General features: G+C 37.8%; 1 protein-coding gene across 2 annotated transcripts in view; it reads left to right on the top strand.

Moving 5' to 3' along the window:
- Positions 1 to 5,161: 5,161 nt before the first annotated feature.
- RNF13 (ring finger protein 13) overlaps positions 5,162 to 20,553 on the top strand; it is a 161,367-nt gene continuing 145,975 nt past the window's right edge. For both annotated transcript variants that reach the window (XM_032263432.1, XM_032263439.1), the window contains exon 1: positions 5,162 to 5,839. The gene's annotated coding sequence lies outside the window, so the exon portion shown is untranslated. The remainder of the gene's footprint in view (positions 5,840 to 20,553) is intronic.

Below are 20,553 nucleotides of genomic sequence, written 5' to 3'. Positions count from 1 at the left end.
GCATTCTCACCAAAAGTATCTAAGAGTTCCCTTTCTCCACATGCTCGCTAACATTTATTTTTTTGTCTTTTTAACAATAGCCATTCTGACTGGGGTAAGAGGATATCTCTTTGTGGTTCTGATTTTCATTTCCCTGATGATTAGTGGTGTTGAACATTTTTTTCATATACTTTTTGGCTATTTTTATGTCTTCTTTTGAGAAATATCTATTTGTGTCTCTTGCTCACTGTTTAATGGAATTATTTGTTTTTTGTTTTTTTTTCCTATTGAGTTCCTTGTATATGCTGGACATTAGTCTGCTGTTGGACAGTTTGCAAATGTTTTCTCCCATTCAACAGGTTGTCTCTTCATTCTGTTGATTATTTCTTTTGCTGTGCAGCATCTTTCTAATTTAATTAAGTCAATGAGAGATTTATGATTACAGATTCAATCTCCTTCCTCATTATTGGCCTATTTAGATTTTCTATTTCTTCATAATTAAGTCTTGGTAGGTTGTATATTTCTAGGAATTTATGCATTTCTTCTATGTTATACAATTTGTTGACATATAACGAGTAGCTGAGACTACAGATGCACACCACCACATTGTGCTAATTTTTGTATTTTTGGTAGAGGCGAGGTTTCACCATGTTGGCCAGGATCATCTCGAACTCCTGACCTCAAGTGATCTGCCCAACTTGGCCCCCAAAGTGCTGGGATTACAGGGGTGAGCCACCACGTCTAGCCTCTTACAGCCTCTTAATGAATTGACATCTTTTTTTGTAACATTATATAATGCTTATTTGTTTCTTTTTACAGCTTTTCACTTAAAGTTTATTTTGTGTGATACACGTGTAGCAATCCCTGTGCTTTTGTTGGTTTTCATTTGCATGGAATATCTTTTTCCATCCCCACACTTTAAGTCTGTGTATGTCCCTAAAGCTGATGTGAGCTTCTTATAGGGAGCATATAATTGGGTCTTTAAAAAAAAAAAAAAAAAAATCATTCAGCTACTCTATGTCTTGATTGGAGAATTACATCCATTTACCATTCAAGGTAATTATTGATAGGTAAGGACTTACTATTGCCATTTTGTTAATTGTTTTTGGCTGTGGATCTCATGGGCAGTGTTCCATATGGCTGGGAGAGACAAGTGCTCACTCACTAAGCTCTCACTTTTCCCGTAGGAGAAATCGGGGCCAAGGGAGGTCTCTCTTGGCACTGAGCTCTGCCATCTAGTGGAAGCAGTGTTGCAGGAAAAGCAAAACTATTCTTACCCACTTCAATTTATCTATTCTGGAATTTTTAATTTTATTTTTGAGACAGAGCCTTGCTGTGTCGCCCAGGCTGGAGTGTAGTGGCACGATCTTGGCTCATTGCAACCTCCGCCTCCTGGGTTCAAGTGATTTGCCTGCCTCAGCCCCTGAGTAGCTGGGATTAGAGGTGTGCCTCACCACACTCAGCTCGTTTTTTCACATTATTAGTAGAGACAGGGTTTCACCATGTTGACCAGGCTGGTCTCAAACTCCTGGCCTAAAAAAAAAAAGTCCAACAGTGTGCTGAAACTTCTCCACTGGACTCCTGGACTTCCACAAATGTTCTCATCTGGAGGTAGTTTTCAAAATGGTTGTTTCTACAGGGGGATGACAGTAATTGCTCAATTGACAAAATTGCTCAATCCTGTTTCACCTTCTTGCTGATATCACTTACTCCATCTCATTTTGAATTTGCCATTTACAATACCTTTTATATGCTTCTTCCCACCTTTTCTTTTCTGCTTTATATTGAGTAATTGCTTTCTTTATTCCCCCTTTTTATGTCTACTGGTTTGGAAATCATACTCAATATATTTTTTTACATGTCATCTCTTTTTTCTGGGTTTGATTTTCATCTTTCTGAAGATATTCTTTACAAATTCTGTTAGTAGAAGTCTGTTAGTGATAAAAGCTGATTTTCCTTAAAAATATCTTTATTTTGCCCTGACTCTTAAGTGACAGCTTAACTAGGCATATAATTCTAAACTGACAGTTGTAACTATTTTATTTTGGCATTTGAAGATGTAATTTCATTGACTTTTAGTTTTTTTTGTAGCTATTAAAAAGTCTGCTATCATTCCTTTGTATTTTATCTTTTGCTGTTTGTTTAAAAACTTTTATTTTTCCTTGATCCTCTTTAAATTGTATTACAATGTGCCTAAATATGAATTTATTTTGTGTTTCTTGTGGTATATTCCTTGGAGTGAACTGTTGTATCATAGAAAATTTTCTTTTTCACCCTCCCTAGACAATTTCAAATTGTTTCCCAATGTGATTATATCAGTTCACGCCCCAATGACTTCTTCTATCTTTATATTGCATTATGTCATATGAGTTTTTGCATGCTTATTTTGTATATTCTTTTTTTAGCAAATAGAGGAAAACTGGTTCTCAATGCCCCACCAAAAAAGGTGAATTTGCATGTCAGTCATCTTAGATAAAAGAGAAGAAAGCAACCCATCCCACATAAAACAATGACCAAATCATTTTTAAGGCATTTAACATTAAACATACCTCTTTTTGTCTGCTCTTTCTCAACTCCTTGAAAATAAATTTGGGTAAACTTTGTTGAAAAACCCTCTAACTGATATGTATCTCCTTGGGTTCTGAACGTTTCACTTTTTATCTTACTAAATGAACCTATTCATTAATTTGGAACTTGGCAAAGAAATGAGAATCTTTTAGAATCTTTGGCTAAAAGTTCCCTGATGCTATTTTTAGAAATTCTGTTTGGTACTTTTCAAAATTGCTCATTCCATACATATATAAATTCTTTATGGCTCTTATTCTTTCTTTTTAATAGTAATAATTTTGTTTTCAAAATGAAAATACCTTTTTCCTGATTCTAAAATTACCTTTATTTCTGACTCTAAATATGATAATACATAGAATTGTTTAATGTTTCTGATTAATCTCTGTCCTTAAGGAAACTGCCTGCATTCTTTTTGGTATTTAAGGAAAACTACTTCTAAGCCATTTCAGATAATTACATAATTGGGTATCTGTCTTTTTTTGCTGTAGCTGTTGCCTTACAATATTTTGGAAGTAAGAGATTCTACAATTACTTTTACATGCTATCTGTTTGTACATTTTTGGAAGGTTAAAAAAAAAAAAAAAAAAAAAAACTCTGTTAGCTACACCACCCTAAAAGCACATTTTATTTGTTTTCATAAAAAGATAATTAGTGGTATATTAGTATCATGTGCCTTATTAACCCTTAATGTTCTTGAAAATTATAATTACTATATCTGTCAATCTTACCGTCTAACCTGCTTTAGAAAAATTAATACATTTTTCCAATATATTTTTTTTTCCAGTTCACCTTTTTCAGCACAGGTTGGGAGATCAAGTGTTTTTTGCAGAGTATAACCTAAATGCAGTTACAAATAACACATTAACTTGTTCATAACTGAGAGAACTATACCTATTGTGATCTGAAGAGCAGATTGAAACCAGAAGTAAAATATGCTGTATTTAAGGTGCCTTTAAGGAATAAGCAAAACTCTTTGGCTGAGCATGGTGACTCACACTTGTAATCCTAGCACTTTGGGAGACTGAGTTGAGACGATTGTGTAAGGCCAGGAGTTTGAGACCTGCCTAGGCAACATAGCCAGACTCCATCTCTACAAAAAATAAAAAAAATTAGTTGGGACTGGTGGCACATTCCTGTAGTCCTAGCTACTCCAGAGGCTGAGGTGAGAGGATTACTTGAGCCCAGGAGCTCTGCGCTGCAGTGAGACACGATTTAATCACTGCACTCCAGCCTGGGCAACCGAGTGAGACTTTGTCTCTAAAATAAATAAAAATAAACAACAACAACAACAAAACCCAAAGCTCTTCTCTGTCGATTAAAATTTTTTTTTTTGGAGACGGAGTTTTGCTCTGTTGCCTGTGCTGGAGTGCAGTGGTGGGATCTTAGCTCACTTCAACCTTCGCCTCCCTAGTTCAAGCGATTCACCTGCCTCAGCCTCCCAAGTAGTTGGGATTACAGGCGTGCAGTAACATGCCCAGCTAATTTTTGTATTTTTAGTAGAGATGAGGTTTCACCATGTTGGCCAGTCTGGTCTTGAACTCCTAACCTCAAGTGATCTGCCTGTCTTGGCCTCTCAAAGTGCTGGGATTATAGGCATGAGCCACTGGTCTAAAAAAAAAAAATTTTTTTTTTTTATGTCATGCAAGAAATCTGATTTAATATACCAATCTGAGATAATTTAATGAAAAAATGCTTATAGAGATATTATAAATGTTTATACTAATTACACTAGTCTTCTTAGTAATATTCTCAATGCTGACTTTTATGACTTCCTTAAAGGCAGAATTGTGATTTAAGTTTTCAATGTCTTCACAGCCAACGAAAAGTTAAAACTACATAGAACAGTCATAGGATACACAGAAGAGGAAAGTACCTTTGATAGTTTTTTAAAATTTTTAAAAATTTGATTTTAAATTTTTTGTATTTGAATTTTATTTAAGTAGGTAATATTTACAAGGTTCAAAATTCAAAAGGCACTAAAGGATACAAAATAAGGAAAGAGTCTATCCTTTAATACTATGTCTCACCTACTCAGGGTTCTCCAAGCAAAGTTACAAGTTACATCCAGTGGTGTTCTACTAATCTATGTGATCATTTTTAAAAGATGATTTTGAAGGAGTTGAAGCCTGTAAAGGTCTTATTAAAAGTGCCTTATTATTTGAAGAAGAAGTAGGGCCTGATTCTATGTTTCCTGTCATTTTATTTCAGGACTCTGCAATCTTTGCACTAAGTCACACTGCTTTTGTAAGGTGGCGAGTTGGCAGTGATTAATCAGTGTGGATTGTACAGTCCGGTAATTTAAGTTTCCTCTGGTTTAAGATTGGGACAACCAGAAAGGAAGGCTTCTCAGAAGGGCGGCAGGGGACGAGATTTTTGGTTCATCAAAAGGAGGCAAGGGTTTTAAAAGGCTGACCTACGTCCTGAATCACATGGTTTGACTTTTGCTAAGCCCCGGGGATGGCGCGCGTCGGGCCCAGAGTGCTGATGTCAGCGCGGATCCGAGCCAGGTCTCAGGGGAGTGGCGTTCAGACCTCCGGTTGCTCGCACTTCTAACAATTTGACCCCTACTCTAAGGTGTGGCCACTGTCCCACCCACCCTGATCTCAGACTTGGACACCGTGCGGGAGGCGATGAGGCCTCGTCCTCGTCTCTTTAGTGGGTCGGGTGACTGTAGTGTGCAGGGAAGAGAGGCGTCCGCGCCAGAGCCAGGCCCGCCCTCAGGCAGCCCCGCAGCCGGATGTTGGGCTACTCCTTCCCAACAGCCGGAGCGGATCAGGTCGACCGGCCCTGCCTGCTCAGTCCCGCGCCCTCCAGACCCTACTGCCTCCGTTTCTAGAGGCAAACGGTCAGCGGCAAGCGCCCACAGTCAATCCACGCTGCCTGCCTGCCCCTTCCTCTGCCAAAAGCAGCTTCTTCAGCTGCGCTCCAGTTCCCCAGACGCCCGCCCCACCCTACCCTTCCCTTCCAGGGAAGACCGATCACGCGGCCAAGAACGAGACTCGCAAATTGGGCATTTCTCGGAGCCGGGCTAGAGCAGGCAGAGAGACTCCGCGTGAGAGTGGGAAGGAGCCTTAACAGGCAACCATGTGACCCAATGGTTTTTCTCTGCCTTTGGGTGTGGACAAATGAGGCGCGTGAGGCGGGACTTCCGCTTCGCCTCGGTGTTGTCGTCCCCGTTCGTACTCCCGGCTGTACGGTCGGTGCGGATATCCAGTCATGAAGTCAGGGTAGGGACTTCTCCCGCAGCGACGCGGCCGGCGAGACTGTTGTGTTGCGGGGGCCGGACTTCCAGGTAAGAGCCTGTCCGGCGTGGCGGCAGCCGGGCAGCGGGTTATTGGGCGGCTCAGAGAGCACACTCCGCTTGCTGGCCCACCAGTTCGGAGTCGGCCCCGCCGCTGAGGTCTTTGCTGCTCCTCTAGAGCTGGGCGAGGAGTGAATTAGGCTTTTTGCAAAAGGAATAAAATAGCCTTGCCCTCGAGGGCCGAGTCTCCCTTGCCCTCTCATCTCGCGAGTTTGTGTGTGTCCAAAGTTGTTGAGTTACCGGTTTTGCTTCTCTCGTTCCCTTCTTGAGGCTGCCAGAGCCTGGAAGTGTTTGGAAGGCTTTTCTTGATCCAGCACCTGCCGCAGCGTCCTTGGGCAAATCGCTTGTCTTGAGTTGAGGGGTCTGTTTTGTCTTTGAATATAAGGAAGGCAGTCGCTTCCTCTCTTTTACCCCCACCCGCTTTTTTTCGCCCTGGAAGCTCAGTTCGCAGGTTTAGGACGTGACCCCTGCTAGGGCCAGATATTACGGTAAGTCAGCAGCTCGCCGGTACGCTTGACTTGATCTGCACTTATTAAAGAACTTTGTCCCAGAGAAAGAGAGAGAGAGTGAGTGGGCAGACGTCGAAGCCAAACAGTAGTATCCCGGAAGCACTCACGCAACTTTGGTGGCAGCCACTCAGTGTTCTCTGCCAGTGTCTGGTAAATTCCTCTATTTTGTCCTAATCTGACTAGTAAATTTCTAAAACTCGTTTCATCATCAGTTTCAGCACCGTGGGCAGCTGCTCAGGTCCTCTTGTTGCACAAACCTGTCCAGCTATTGCTGTCAGTGATGCAGCAGGAACAGTGAAAACTAATGCATTCCTTCCAACAATGATGTGTTGTTCTCCGAGGAGAACATCTGCAGTTTTTGATACAATATAAATAAGTAAGGTGGCTTTGCCTCCAAAGAGTTCTTGTAGAGAAACAGATCAATTCAAGATTTAAAGTAGGGCTTTCAAGAGTTATAATCTATTTAAGCACAATTTTTTAATGGGTGGAGATTAGCTCCATCTCAAAGTAACAAAACTGGACAGTGGTAGCAGTTAAAAAGAAGTTTAAACAGGAGGTAAGAAGTGTTGTGCAGTGCTGTAGTTTAGGGCCCGTAAGAATTCATTAATAGATTTTAGAATCAATTTAGTACATTGACATAAGCATTAAAAAGAAAAAAAAAAAATACCAGAGGACATTGTATGAAGTAAAAGTAAGTATTATGGCAGGAAGCTTTTGTTTCAGTTTTTAAAAATATGTTGTGTGTCAAGAGGAAGATGGAAATGTAAAGTGTATTACCGACTATGGCAAAAACAAATGTTTCAAAATACTAGATTCCAAATTTGGGAGTCAGGCTGAGTTCAGCTCTGCCACTTACTAATTCTGTGACATTCTCCATAAATAAGAAGTTGTTGTTATGAGGATTAAATTAAATAAAATTTGTCTATTACATAAGTTTTTTGTTTTGTTTTGTTGGAAACTATTGGAGAGAAGCACAGTTATTTTTCTCTGTGTAGGAAATGACAGCTGTTTTATTAGTATATTTTTTACCTCTGCCTTTGAAGCTAGGCAAGTCTTTATGTGTAATGCAAATCACAGAGAAAATCTTGGTTTGAGAGGTGTAATACTGAAGGGTATAGGATAAGTTCTCATCTGTTCTTGTATAAACCTAATTTTCTCAATAATTTTGGAGGGGCATAAATTGTTGCCAACATTCAGCTTTCTTCCCTTAATATTTTTCTGCATTCCAGAATAACGTAGATTTATCAGAACTTTTACAGGCACTAACTTTAACTAAGTGAGGGTAGGACTAAGGGTATGACTACAGGGATAGGTTTATGTCTTTGAGTTAAGTTGAGTAGAATGGCATTTTATGTCTTATAGTTCTCGCCATAAGAGATGTGTGAAATGAAATGGCTTGGTCAGCTATCATGGAATGTTTTGCTTACTTCGTGTGGGTGTGACCTACAAATGATTGGCATTTAAATAACAATATTTTAAAATCTGAGAATTAATGATGTTAGCAGGAGGCAAATGAGTTTCAATCAAAACAGTGTTTTGCACCATTTGCCATGTTACTACCATATGGTATTGCATATGATAGTTTCACATGACATAAAAAGGGGAAGAAGTTGGTAAGCATTGTTACTTTTCTCAGAAGAGGAAACAAAATTAGAAGTGAATTCCTTTCAATAGAGTGTACTGGTGAGTCATTGTTCAAAAATTTATGTATTCTGTAGATATTTATTGAGCATATATAGAAGCAGAATATTAAACTTTTATGAATCTTTTACATTACACAAAAGTTGATTTGGTAACAACACAGTATATGATTGGTATTGTCAAAGTTTATATATCATAGTACATCAGTAACAACTAAATAACGTAGCTAACATTGATTGGTTACTATGAGCCAAATACAATTCTAAGTACCTTATAATATCTCTTGTGGTTCTTACAGTCATTGATGTGGTAGACAGTTAACTGTCTACTTTTTATCTTTATTTTTTTTTTTTTTGAGCCTCTGTTGCCCAGGCTGGAGTGCAGTGGTGTGATTATGGCTCACTGCATCCTCGACCTCCTGTGCTCGAGGGATCCTCGTATCTCAGCCGGGCAAGTAGCTGGGATTATAGTCATATACTCTCATGCCTAGCTAATTAAAAAAATTTTTTTTTTGTGGAGACAAGGTTTTGTTATGTTGCTCAGTCTGGCCTAAAACTCCCGGGTTCAAGTGATCCACCTGCTTCAGCCTTCTGAAGTGCAGGTATCACAGGTGTGATACATCGTACCTGTCCTGTTCCCTTTTTATAAGTGGGAAGTGGGGGAATGAAGGCATCACAGATACATAACTTGTGAGTTCACACAGATAGCTGGTAGAGTAGCTGGAATTTGAACACAGGTATTCTGACTATGTAATGTCTGTCTCTTTTGTGTCTTATTTCATTAAAAAATACAGAATGCTATGGGGCTATTTTGGATTCTTACTTGCTGGTGACCTTGGGTAAGCTCCTCCTCAGTTTCCTTAACTCCTTCCTTATTTGTTTTTGTGGGGATTCAGATAATTTGTGAAGCACCCAATGGAGTATATGTTCAATAAATTATATGCCTTAGCCTTTTTTTTTTTTTTTTTTCATTGAAAATGAGGTCATTTGAAAGTTGAAGGAGGGCGGGAAAAAAAAAGTTCCACATAAGGACTCTGCCTAAGCAAAAGTATAGGGATAGGAAAAGCAGAGTACATTTGGTAAGGATATGTGTTTAAGGACCCGACTGGTAAAGATAGATGGATACAGATTATGGATATTCTTAAATGTCTGACTAAATATTTTATATATGATTTTTAGTTTAGAAGAAACTCTCCTTATGGATAATAATTTGTGAACAGGTTAAATGGAAGAGTGGAAGCGTAAAAGTAGGAATACCAGGGAGTTTAATTATAGTAGTTGAGGCAAGAAGTGATGATTGCAGGGAAGGTATAGATTTGAAAGGTGTTGACGTTGATAGTGACATTGACACTGGGAACTGACCAGAGTATAGGCCTAGGACAAAGTTTTGGGAGGATAGTGATGTTATTAACAGAAATAAGGATATTACTATGAAGAACAAGTTTTGGTGGAAGGAGATGTAGAAGGAGAGAGAATGATAGGGAGTTTACTTTTGGAGCTGAGAAGTTGTTCAGACATTTGGAAATGTAGAATGAAAACTGGAAGCTCTGTGTATTCTATGAAAAGGGAAGAGACCAAATGCTTACATTGTGAGGAAATGACCTAAAAGTAACCACTCCTTTATGGGTCAGAGTTTCACAAGAGTAATGTGACTCCTTAAATTCCCCAGAAGTACAAATTTCTCAGTGAAGATGCACCCATTATTTTCCCCTTTAGTGTGTTTTGATTTGTGTTTTGGGAGATCAGGAGGTAAGGTAGTGAGGAGTAAAAATTTTGTAGACTTAGCAAGCCTCCTATTTATTAAAAAAAATAGCTAGTAAATTGGAGGCTAGGGATTCTCACACTAAGAATTTTGAGAGTCTGATTTTTGTGTAGTGCCAGGCATTTATAAACATGTTGAATTGTTGAACATATGAACATCTCCTGTTATTTTTATTATCCCTTCTTTGTTACCTTGAATTGGTTAATAGCAAAACCTTTAGAATCAGAGAGCCTGTGTGCTTGTTATGGGGGACAACAATGAAAGTCAGGCTGCAGCTGCTAAGATGGTATTTTACTTGTAGCCAGGATTGTGGAAGAGACTCAAAGGATAAGAGGCTTACCATTTTTTCCATTCTGTAAAATGATGTTTATGACAATACTAATTCTGAGAGTTGTTTTGAAATACTGGGTTAATATATGAAAAGTGCTTGGTACATAATAGATAGTAATTGAAATGTTTTTGCTATCCCTATTATTATCTTCATAAGTGGGGACAAACACAGAACCTATTATAAGAAAGAAAGGAAAACGTGGAGACTCTTTGACCTTGAAAAAGGGCTCCAGACTAAGTCATAGAAGGACTGTAGGTTTCCTTTCTTGGAAGATTTTCTAGGGTTTAGTACAATTGGGTAGGGCATTATGTTGAATTAAGTAGTAAGATATATCCATCTCAACTATTTTCAGTTTCCTGTCAAGTTCTCAGTAACTGGCCAATGAAGCAAACCAACACAAAAATGTTGAGCATGAGGAGAAGGTTTACATACTTTGTCATACCATTTTTGGAAACATTACTTAGATCCAACTACTTATGAGTTTTTCTGTAGCATTTATTCACTAAAATATTTGTTAAGTACCTTCTATGTCAGGCACTGTTATAAAGAGAAAAATCCTTGCCTTCGTGGAGCTTATCTGCTAATGGGAGAAATAAGGTGCATTTTCAGCATCGACAGTAATGAATTTTTTCTTGTGCTACGTATTTATACGTATTTAACCAGATGGTAATAATGAATACTATATCAGATTGTAACTAATTTTGCAGAGCAATTTGAAGGAAGGGACCATGTTTTTCTTATTGACATTTGTCTCTCCCTTTTTCCCTTCCTCCCAGTGGAATGGCTTAGATGTGTTTAATACTCAGCAAACTTAGGTACTCATCAAATGTTTATTACAGGGAGAAGGTGTTAAAGCAGAGGCCAGATCTTAAAGATTAAAGGAGTCGTTTAAATGTAGCAAGTATTAAGGACTATGTACCCCCTAGATTGAGGGTGAGAAAAAGAGAATCTGGCTGGGTGTGGTGGCTCACGCCTGTAATCCCAGTGCTTTGGGAGGCCGAGGTGGGCAGATCACTTGAAGCCAGAGTTCGAGACCAGCCTGGGCACTTGAAGCCAGAGTTCGAGACCAGCCTGGGCAATATGGCGAAACCCCATATCTACTAAAACACAAAAATTAGCCAGGCGTGGTGGCACGCACCTGTAATCCCAGTTACTTGAGAGGCTGAGGCAGGAGAATTGCTTGAACCTGGGAGGTAGAGGTTGCAGCAGCGAGCTGAGATCGTGCCACTGCACTACAGCCTGGGTGACAGAGTGCGACTCTGTCTCAAAAAAAAAAAAAAAAAGAATACCCTGGCTTGTTTATGAGGTTGAAATAGAAATATAGAAATAAAGTTCTGTCATAGCTGAAAACGTCAACATCAACATTATGGGAGTCTGGGTGTCACCCAACGTTCCCACTAATTAGCTGTGTGACTGCACAAATATCTTAACCTCTCAGTTCATTTTCTCATCGGTGAATGAGGTAGTTGGAGTTTTCCAGTTAAAATCTGCTTTTACAATTTCTTGTAAAATATTTCTTGCACTAATGTTTCACTTTACTAATGTAAATAATATAGAGCCAAGCATGAGCTTCCATTGAATAAGTATCAAGCAAAATTTATACTCTTAATGAACTAATGTTTATAAAAAATGCCTACAATATTTGTTGATGCTATTTACTAATAAGACTACATTGTAATTTTAAAAAATAAGCAAAATGTTACCTAATATATAGTTTCCCCCCCATTAGAAAGGAAAAATAATATTCCTTTTTACTATTTATGTAGTATTTTAGACCTTAATAATGATCATAATAGTTATTCACTTACATATTTTAATTCATATAGTAGTCACTTGACTCTGATATTGTGCTACCTGCTAGGTATTGTATACAGAATTAGAAAACGTATATCTCCTAACTTTAAGGAGCTTAAGGAATAATGTGAGTGATGGACCATTTAGTTTTGTTGCATTTTGGTGGCATAGAGAAGCATGTAATGCGAATCTGGGAGAAGACAAAGTGTACATGGTTAGAGAGAAAAAAGTCTAGAGGAATGGCAAGGTACTAAGCTAAATACACAGAGAGGAGCCAGTTTGTGAAGAACTTCTGTGCTAAACCACAGTTTAGTTTTGAACTTTATTCTGAAAACTGCTTACTCTGTTAAGGAATTTTATGCAGGCAGTATCATAATCAGGTATTTATTATATCTACCTTTATATTCCTCTTTAAGAGAAGGTGATCCATGAGGAAGATATTTGTTATTTCTAGTTGTTTCAGTGATGTAGAGCTTCCTGAGGAAATCAGTCTTTTAACTTTGAAATAAAGTCTGAGGAACATTGTCAATTTTGTGGTTGTAGAGTTAATAATTATTAAAAATTAATCATGAAATATTCAGACATCAAAACATTTAAATGTTCATTGCCACATTAATGAAAAGAAAAGAAACTGAAAAGAAAACTGAAATTTTGGGATGTTTTGCTCATTGATAAAAGAGAGCTCCTGATCAGCTACAAGAATTTGGCTTAGAATCATTTTTAAGGAGTTGGAAATATGTTGACCTTGAATTGATTGAATGTGACTGTAGTTCAGGCTCAGTTTCTTTCCTTCCTTCTTCCTTCCCTCCCTCCCTCCCTCCCTCCCTCCTTCCTTCCTTCCTTCCTTCCTTCCTTCCTTCCTTCCTTCTTTCCTTCTTTCCTTCTTTCCTTCCTGTTTTTTTCTGTCCCCCAAGTTGGTGTCAAACTCCTGGCCTCAAGCAATCCCCCCTCCTCAGCTTCCCAAAGTGCTGGGATTACAGGTGTGAGTCACCACTCCCTGCCCAGGCTCTGTTTCTAATGATAGAAATATCCAAATATTTCTCAGAGGGAATGAATTTCCACTGAGAAATAATCCTAGTCAGGAGCTGGTGAGAAATGAATATTTCTGAATGAAGTCATGAGGGAGAAACATCTACTTTATTTAGATATAAACCACCTCATTAAATGTTGAAGAATATTTGCATAATTACTGTGATTATCATTTACACATTTGACCTCAAAGAGGAAGAACTGCTTATAATTTCCACATTTATCCAACATGGATTATAAATGTTAATTGCTTTTTTTGAAAAAAATTGAGGTAAAATTCACATGATTAGCCATTTTAAAGCAAACAATTCATTGGCAGTTAGTACATTTGCAGTGTTGTGCAACCACCACTTCTGTCTAGTTTCAAACATTTTTATCACTTTAAAGTAAAATCTAATGCCCATTAAGCAATTACTCCTCATTTTCTGAGGCCCCTAGCTCATGGCAACCCAATCTGATTTCTGTTTTTGTTTATTTGCTTATTCTGGATATTTTATATAAATTGAATTATTCAATATTTGAGTTTTTAATCCCTGGCTTAGCAATTTTTATTATTTCACTTAGCAAAATGTTTTCAAGGTTTACCTACATGTAGCATCTATCAGTACTTCTTTTCTTTTTATAGCAGAAGAATATTCCTTTGCTTTATCAGTTTGTATATCCATTTATCATTGATGAATATTTGGGTTGTTTTCTCCTTTTGGTTATTATGAATATGTTGCTGTGAACATTTGTGCCCAAGGATTTATTTGAGTACCTCTTTTCACTTCTTTGGGAATATACCAAGAATGGAATGCTGGGTCTTATGGTTAATCCTCTTTTGCTTTTTGAGGACCTGCCAAACTTCTTTCCACAGTAGCTAAACCGTTTTACATTCCCACTGGCAATGTGTAAAGGTTCCAATTTCCCTATGTCCTTGCCAACACTTATTTTCTGTTTTTAAGAAATTATAATTGCCATCCTCATGGGTATGAAGTGGTATCTTACTGTGGTTTTGATTTGCATTTCCCTGATTACTAATGATTTTCATGTGCTTGTTGGCCATGTGTATATCTGCTTTGGAGAAATGTCTATTCAAGTTCTTTGCCCTTTTAAAAAATTACATTGTTTGTGTTTTTGTATTGAGTTGTGTTTTTATATACTCTGGATACTAGACTGTTATCAGATATATAATATGCAAATGTTTTCTTCCATTCTGGGATTGTTTTTTAAATTTTTTGACAGTCTCCTTTGATACGTAAATGTTCTGAATTTTGATGAAGTTCACTTTATTTATTTGACTCATGCTTTTGGTGTCATATCTAAGAATCCATTTCTGAATCCCAGGTCATCAAGGTTTACCCTATGTTTTCTTCCAATAATTTTATAATTTTACTTTTTATATTTAGGTCACTAATTCATTTTGTGTTAATTTTTGTATATGGTGTAAGTTATAACTTCATTGTCTTGCGTATGAATAGTTGTCCCAGCACCACTTGTTCAAGACACTATTTTGCCTTTGAATGGTCTTTGGCATATTTAAAATCAATTGGCTATAGATGTATGAGTTTATTTCTGGACTCTCAATTCTAATCCTTTGGTCTATATATCCATCCTTATGCCAATACCATATTGTTTTGATTACTGTAGCTTTGTGGTAAGGTTTTGAGATTGGTAAATGTGAGTTCTCCAGCTCTGTTCTTCTTTTTAAAAATTGTTTTGCCTGTTTCGGACCTCTTTCAATTCCATATGAATTTGAGAATCAGCTTCTCCATTTCTGCATAAAAGGCTGTTGAAATTTTGATAGGTAATATATTGAATCTATAGATTGCTTTGGATAGTATTGCCATGTTAACATTGTTAAGTCTTTCAATACCTGGATGTGTGTTTGATATCTTTCAGCAGTGTTTTTGTGTTTTATAGTTTTCAGTGTACAAGTCTCTCACCTACTTTGTTAAATTTATTCCTGGGTATTGTATTCTTTTGGATACTATTATAAAGGGAAGTTTTTCTTAATTTCATTTTTGGGTAGTTCATTGTTGGTATGTAGAAACAGCTGATTTTTGTGTGTAACATTTATTGCCTTAAACAGTCATGTACTTTCTTTTTTCCATATGTAAGCTGGATCACATGGGTAAATAAGAAAGTGGAAAGTGGAACGCTTAAAGAATCTGATCTATAAGATGTCTGATTTTCCTGAATGTGAAAACTATGAAGTGTGTTTTTAGCATAGTGTTGAACGATTATCTTTACTATACTTGGGTTATTCCATTTCTGGTATCATGTTACATATATTTGGTCATTATTAAAGAAGGCAGAACATTTTATTTTTTTTAGGTTTGGAGAGAAGTGTCAATACCTAATTCATTTTCAAAGATATAATTATTTTGCAACTTAATTTTGATATTACAGAGAAAGCCTCAGGGATAAACCATATTTATCACAGACTCTGGTACATAGATCCATGAATAATAAAGATAAAATCGGAACAGAAGCTAATTTGAATATATAAATTATCATTGATCTACATTAGTTTTTTTCTTTGTTTTTCTTGAAGTTTTCAAATAGCCTTAAAATTTCATTAGGAATAGAAATGTGAACAATGAACAATTTTTAATTTCACCTAACACCAACAAAAGATCAAAAAAGGAGATTCAATCGCCTGCTAAGAGGTGCTTCATAGTGCTAAAAAAAATTAAAAAAAAAAAAAAAGGAGATTCAATGCAATGAAATGCACATTTATTTAGAAATGTAAATAGGAATGTTCTTTTCTGGAGAGTAGTTTGGCAATATGTATGAAGTCTTAAAATGTTTCTTTGGTGTAGCAATTCTATATCAAGTAATTTATCCCAAGAAGATAATCAGAAGTATGGAACGATTTATAGTCACTGGAAAATTATTTGTAATAGCAAGAGTTGAATTCAGTTCAATATTGTACAGCAAGAAAATAGACAAAGTTGTGATTCAGCCGTATAAAGCAGTCCAAAGTAGCTGTTAACATAGCGGTTATGAAGAGTTTGAACAACAAGGGAAAATGTTTGTTATAATTTCAAGTAAAAAAGCATACAAATCGTAATGCAATATGATGCAAGTGATGTAAAATATGCATGGGAAAGAGACTATGAATTCTGGTTGGATAGGGAAGCGGAACCATTGTGAATGATATAATAAGATATTAGACTTCAAGATGCAGAATAAGATATTAGACTTCAAGAAATTGTGGCAGCCCATTAAGACCTGTATAAGGCTTATATTACAAGGCTGTTGCCTTTATGCCTGGTAAGTTGGATGGTTGGGTCATTATGGGTTAGCTGGATGGCTATCAAGGGAGCACAACTGAAAGTGAGGTTGAGAGAGGAAGGATACATTAGAAACTGTGAGAACAAACTGCAACACACAAGGACAATACTCATGTTGTCTCTGAATGTTAAAATTATGTATAATCAACATTTCTTTATACTTTCCAATGAGCATGATTTTTAGTATTAGAAAAAAATCATAAACATTTTATTAGATAGCAGTATAATAAATAACGTATGAAGAGTAGAGGTTAATTATGATGGCATTGACTTTGCAGTAAATGATGAAATTAGGACTAGAATCCTGACCCCTATATTACAGCTCTTTTTATAGTCTTTGCAATTAAACTTAAAAGTTAAATTCAGTTTGTCAAGTTCTGAGAGAAACCACAGTGATTTTTATATCTGGTAAATTTTCAATCATCTGTAATGTTAATATTTAGACAAGCCTCAAATAATCATTTTGAACTTTGGAAGACATTATATTCTTAAAATAAAATAACATGGTAAAATTTTAAAATAACTACAGAGTTAAAGTTGTTAAAACAGTACAAAGACCTTTATGTTTTTTGTTTTTTGAATGAAAGTTGTTTCTCTGATGCTCTATATTCCTATAAACAACAATATTCTCTTTAAAGAAATGGCTGATTTCAGGGCTGGGGCAGGAAAAGCACAAGATAGGACTGGAAAATCTTGTGCCAAAAAACAAGGAGATGATCAAGAGTGTTGGGAACATAGCAAAAAGACACAGAAGCTGGCTTGGATAAGCCTCCACTGGTCAAACTGGGAACAATTGGCTATCAAAATAATAATACAATAGCATATTATAACCCATTGAATAAAACAGTAATATATAAATAAGTAAATGAATAAATTGAAAATTTGCCAAGAAATGTGATAATTATCATAGTAGGAAGAATAATGACTGCCCAAAGATGGCTGTATTATAATACTTGGTATCTGTGAATATGTTACCTTGTATGAGAAAAGAAACTTTGTAGATGTGATTAAGGACCTCAGATTGGGAAGGTTATCTACGTGGGCCCAGGATAATCACAAGTGTCCTTAAAAATGGAAGAGGGAGGCAGAAGAGGAGTTTGGAATAATGTGATGTAAGAAGAAATTAATCTGCTATTGCTAGGTTTGAGGACGGAGGAAGAGGCTGCAAACCAAGGATGTCGGCAGCCTCTAGAAGCTGATAAGCATAACAATCAAATTATTGTATAATGTAAGACATTTTCATTTAAAAACATAGATGGATAATATCCTAGATTAGAAAAAAAATGTTTTTTGTAAAAGGAAATGACCTCTGACCTAGTTTTCCTTTGGGGCTCTTTTTTTTTTTTTTTTTTTTTTTTTAAAGATACACAAATATAGTTAGGTAGTTGATAAACAGACACAGACAGGATTATATGAGTATGTCTAGTTAATGCCCATTTGAAGTATGTCTATATGAAAAAGCTCCTAAAGAAAACGATGTCAGAAGTCATCCTTTAAAAAAAATAATAACTTTTAAGTTCAGGGGGTACATGTGTAGGTTTGCTATATAGTTAAACTTGTGTCATGGGAGTTTGCTGACCAGATTATTTCATCACCCATGTATTAAATGTAGTACCTGCTAGTTATTTTTCCTGAATTTTTTTTTTAAGAGACAAGGTCTTGCCCTGTCGCCCAGGCTGGAGTGCACTGGTGATCGATCATAGCTCACTGCAGCCTCAAATCATGAGCTCAAGCAATTCTCCTGTCTTAGCCTCCTCAGTAGCTGAGATTGTAGGCACATGTCACCATACCTGGCTAATTTTTGTATTTTTTGTAGAGACAGAGTCTTGCTGTGTTGCCCAGGTCCAGCAACCTGCCTTTGAAACCATGCCACTCGTGAACCTGGGAAGAGAAGTTTTTTTCCTTAACACAGTCCGTCAGTCCCCCCTCTGAAGAGGAAAGTCCAACTGCTGTTGGGACAGGGGCGTTGATTGCTCTTTAACTACTTCCTGCTGAATTGGGGCATAGAAGGGGACCTGCATTTGAGGTTTCCTCCAGAGGGGAGTCTTCCAGGGGTGCAGGTTGATCCAGAGGTTTACGATAGAACTCTTGAGCGAAGGACATCCGGGGTTCCATTTGCAGGACCGTTTGTTGCCTTATGGCTTTAATTCTAGAAGAAACAAATGTGACAAGAAGGTTAAGGATGAGAGGTCTGAAGACAAACTATAATAGAATGGTTATAAACGGGCGTAGAAGAGGGTAGAGCCAGGACAACCAGTTGTTAAACAAGCTCCACGATCCTGTTTCTTGGAGGTCTTTAGCTCTGCATTTGATTTATCCCTGAGTTCTTTAACTTTGTATAAGACAATACATGATTAGTTTCTAAAGCAGCAGCATTCTTTTCCTAGAGAGAGACAAACTCCTTCTCTCTCTGCTGTTAGCAGATTCAGGGCCTTTTATTTTGAAGAGCTACAGCAGCTAAAGAGTTAAGCTGCTTTTGCAGAGTGAGCTGCCTTTGCAGAGAGAATTAGCAACCTTTTTTATGTTATCATTTAACTCCTGAGTTAGCTTATATTAAAACTGAGTAGAGGTAGTAACTTCTCCAATGCCAGTTCCAAGTCCTCCTATTATTCTGCCCCCACCCCCGACTATGAAAGGAATAATTGGGGTTTGAGTAGGGTGTGGCCTTGGCAAGAGAAGACTCTGCACGTGAGAGTCAGTGTAAATCGTTATGGGGAGACACTAGGAAGGAGAGGAAGAGAGCTATTAGGCCAATCTGTATGGGCAACTGCATAGAGTCTGGTTGCAAATAGTAAAGCCAGGAGTGATAGTCCGGTTAATGCCAGGATGTAAGATAGATTCATGAGTACTTACTTTCTTGGGGATCTTGTCGGAAGAGCAAATGTAGATTCTCTAATGGCTCGCAGGTGTACGAAGGGTTGTCTCCTGGAACTTCAGGCTGTGGAGTGGAGGGCCTATGATTTTCTTCAGGAGGTCTCCAAGGCTTCAGCTGAGTGTGATGAATCCTTAGGTCAGTTCCTACCACTTTAACTGCTGTTGGGGTAGACAGAATGACCGAAAATGATCCTTCCTAAAATGGGCCTAGAGAGGGAGATTCTGAGGAGAGAGACTTAACAAGCACTAAGTCTCCAGGGCAGACCAACTCTTACCCGTTTTTCCTCAGGTGTCCTTCAGGTAAGGTCATAAGAGCCTGTTAGTACTTAGATAAGGTGGTTATATCTTTTATTAGATCTGCTGTTTCCTTGTTTAATACAAGATCGTTAGTAAGAAAGGGCTGTCCATAAAGCATTTCATAGAGGCTGAGTCCTATTTTCTGAGGAGAGTTTCGAGCCCTTAAGAATGCTATTGGTAATAGCACTTAAGAGAAGGCCATGGGAGGTGGGTATATCTCCCCAGTTACAGCTTAGGGGCTGGGAGAGATATTGGGAGACTGCTTGTCCTAGGACTCTTTGGACAGTTACATACTTGGAGGACAACTGCCCAGGACAGGAAAGCAAAACTGAGAAGGCCGTACTAGTGTCCAGGAGAAGATTGACCTCCTGGCCCTCTATGGTTAGCTTTACCCGGGGCTCGGTGAGGGTGATGGTTTATGCTGGCACTTGCCCCCGGCACCCTCAGTCCTGCTGTTGGGTTATGTGGTTAGCTACCTCAAGCCCTGGGAACCTTCTTCCCCTGGGAGAGTGTGCCTTCCAGTGATCCCCTTTGCACAGTGGGCAAGGATGAGGAGGTGGTCCATTCCTCTGGGGACAGTTTCTTTTAAAGTCTCCTGGTAGGCCGCAGTGGTAGCAAGCTCTGCCAGACTGGTGGCTAACCCAAGCCTTTCCCTCTTCTGAGCCCCTTTGGCCTGCTTGCCTGAAGGCCATGATTAGGGCTGCAGCCTTTTTCTTGTCCCTCCTGTCCCTTTCAGCCTGTTCCTCCTGGTCTCTACTATAGAACACCAAGGTTGCTGGATTTAATAATGGTACTGGACTCTGTTCTGGCCCTAGGGCTAGCTTCTTCTTTAAAGATCATGGGTACAGAATGTTAACATCGATATCCAGGACTTGAACTCAGATCTGGAACAAGTAGACTTAATTAACATTCATAGAACTCTCCACTTTAAATACACAAAATATACACTCTTATCAGTACTACATCACACGTATTTACAGGTTTAAATGAAATATTGGTTGGCTGCTTGTTAATTATTTTATTCCCTCATTTTTTTTTATGTCTCTATTATTAAACACAATTACAGGCATACCCAGCTTTAGACTGCATTCTAGCCCGGGCAATAAAGCAACACCCCTGTTCTCTCTCCCTCTTCCTCTTCCTCTTTCTTCCTTTCCTGTATTCTTTTTCTTTTCTTTTTTTTTTTTTTTT

The sequence above is a fragment of the Sapajus apella genome, unplaced genomic scaffold, assembly GCF_009761245.1.
Source record: "Sapajus apella isolate SASKATOON/1434 unplaced genomic scaffold, GSC_monkey_1.0 scaffold4, whole genome shotgun sequence".
Lineage (NCBI taxonomy): Eukaryota > Metazoa > Chordata > Mammalia > Primates > Cebidae > Sapajus > Sapajus apella.
Note: the sequence above shows the minus strand (reverse complement) of the source record. Positions and strands in the feature narration are given on the sequence as shown.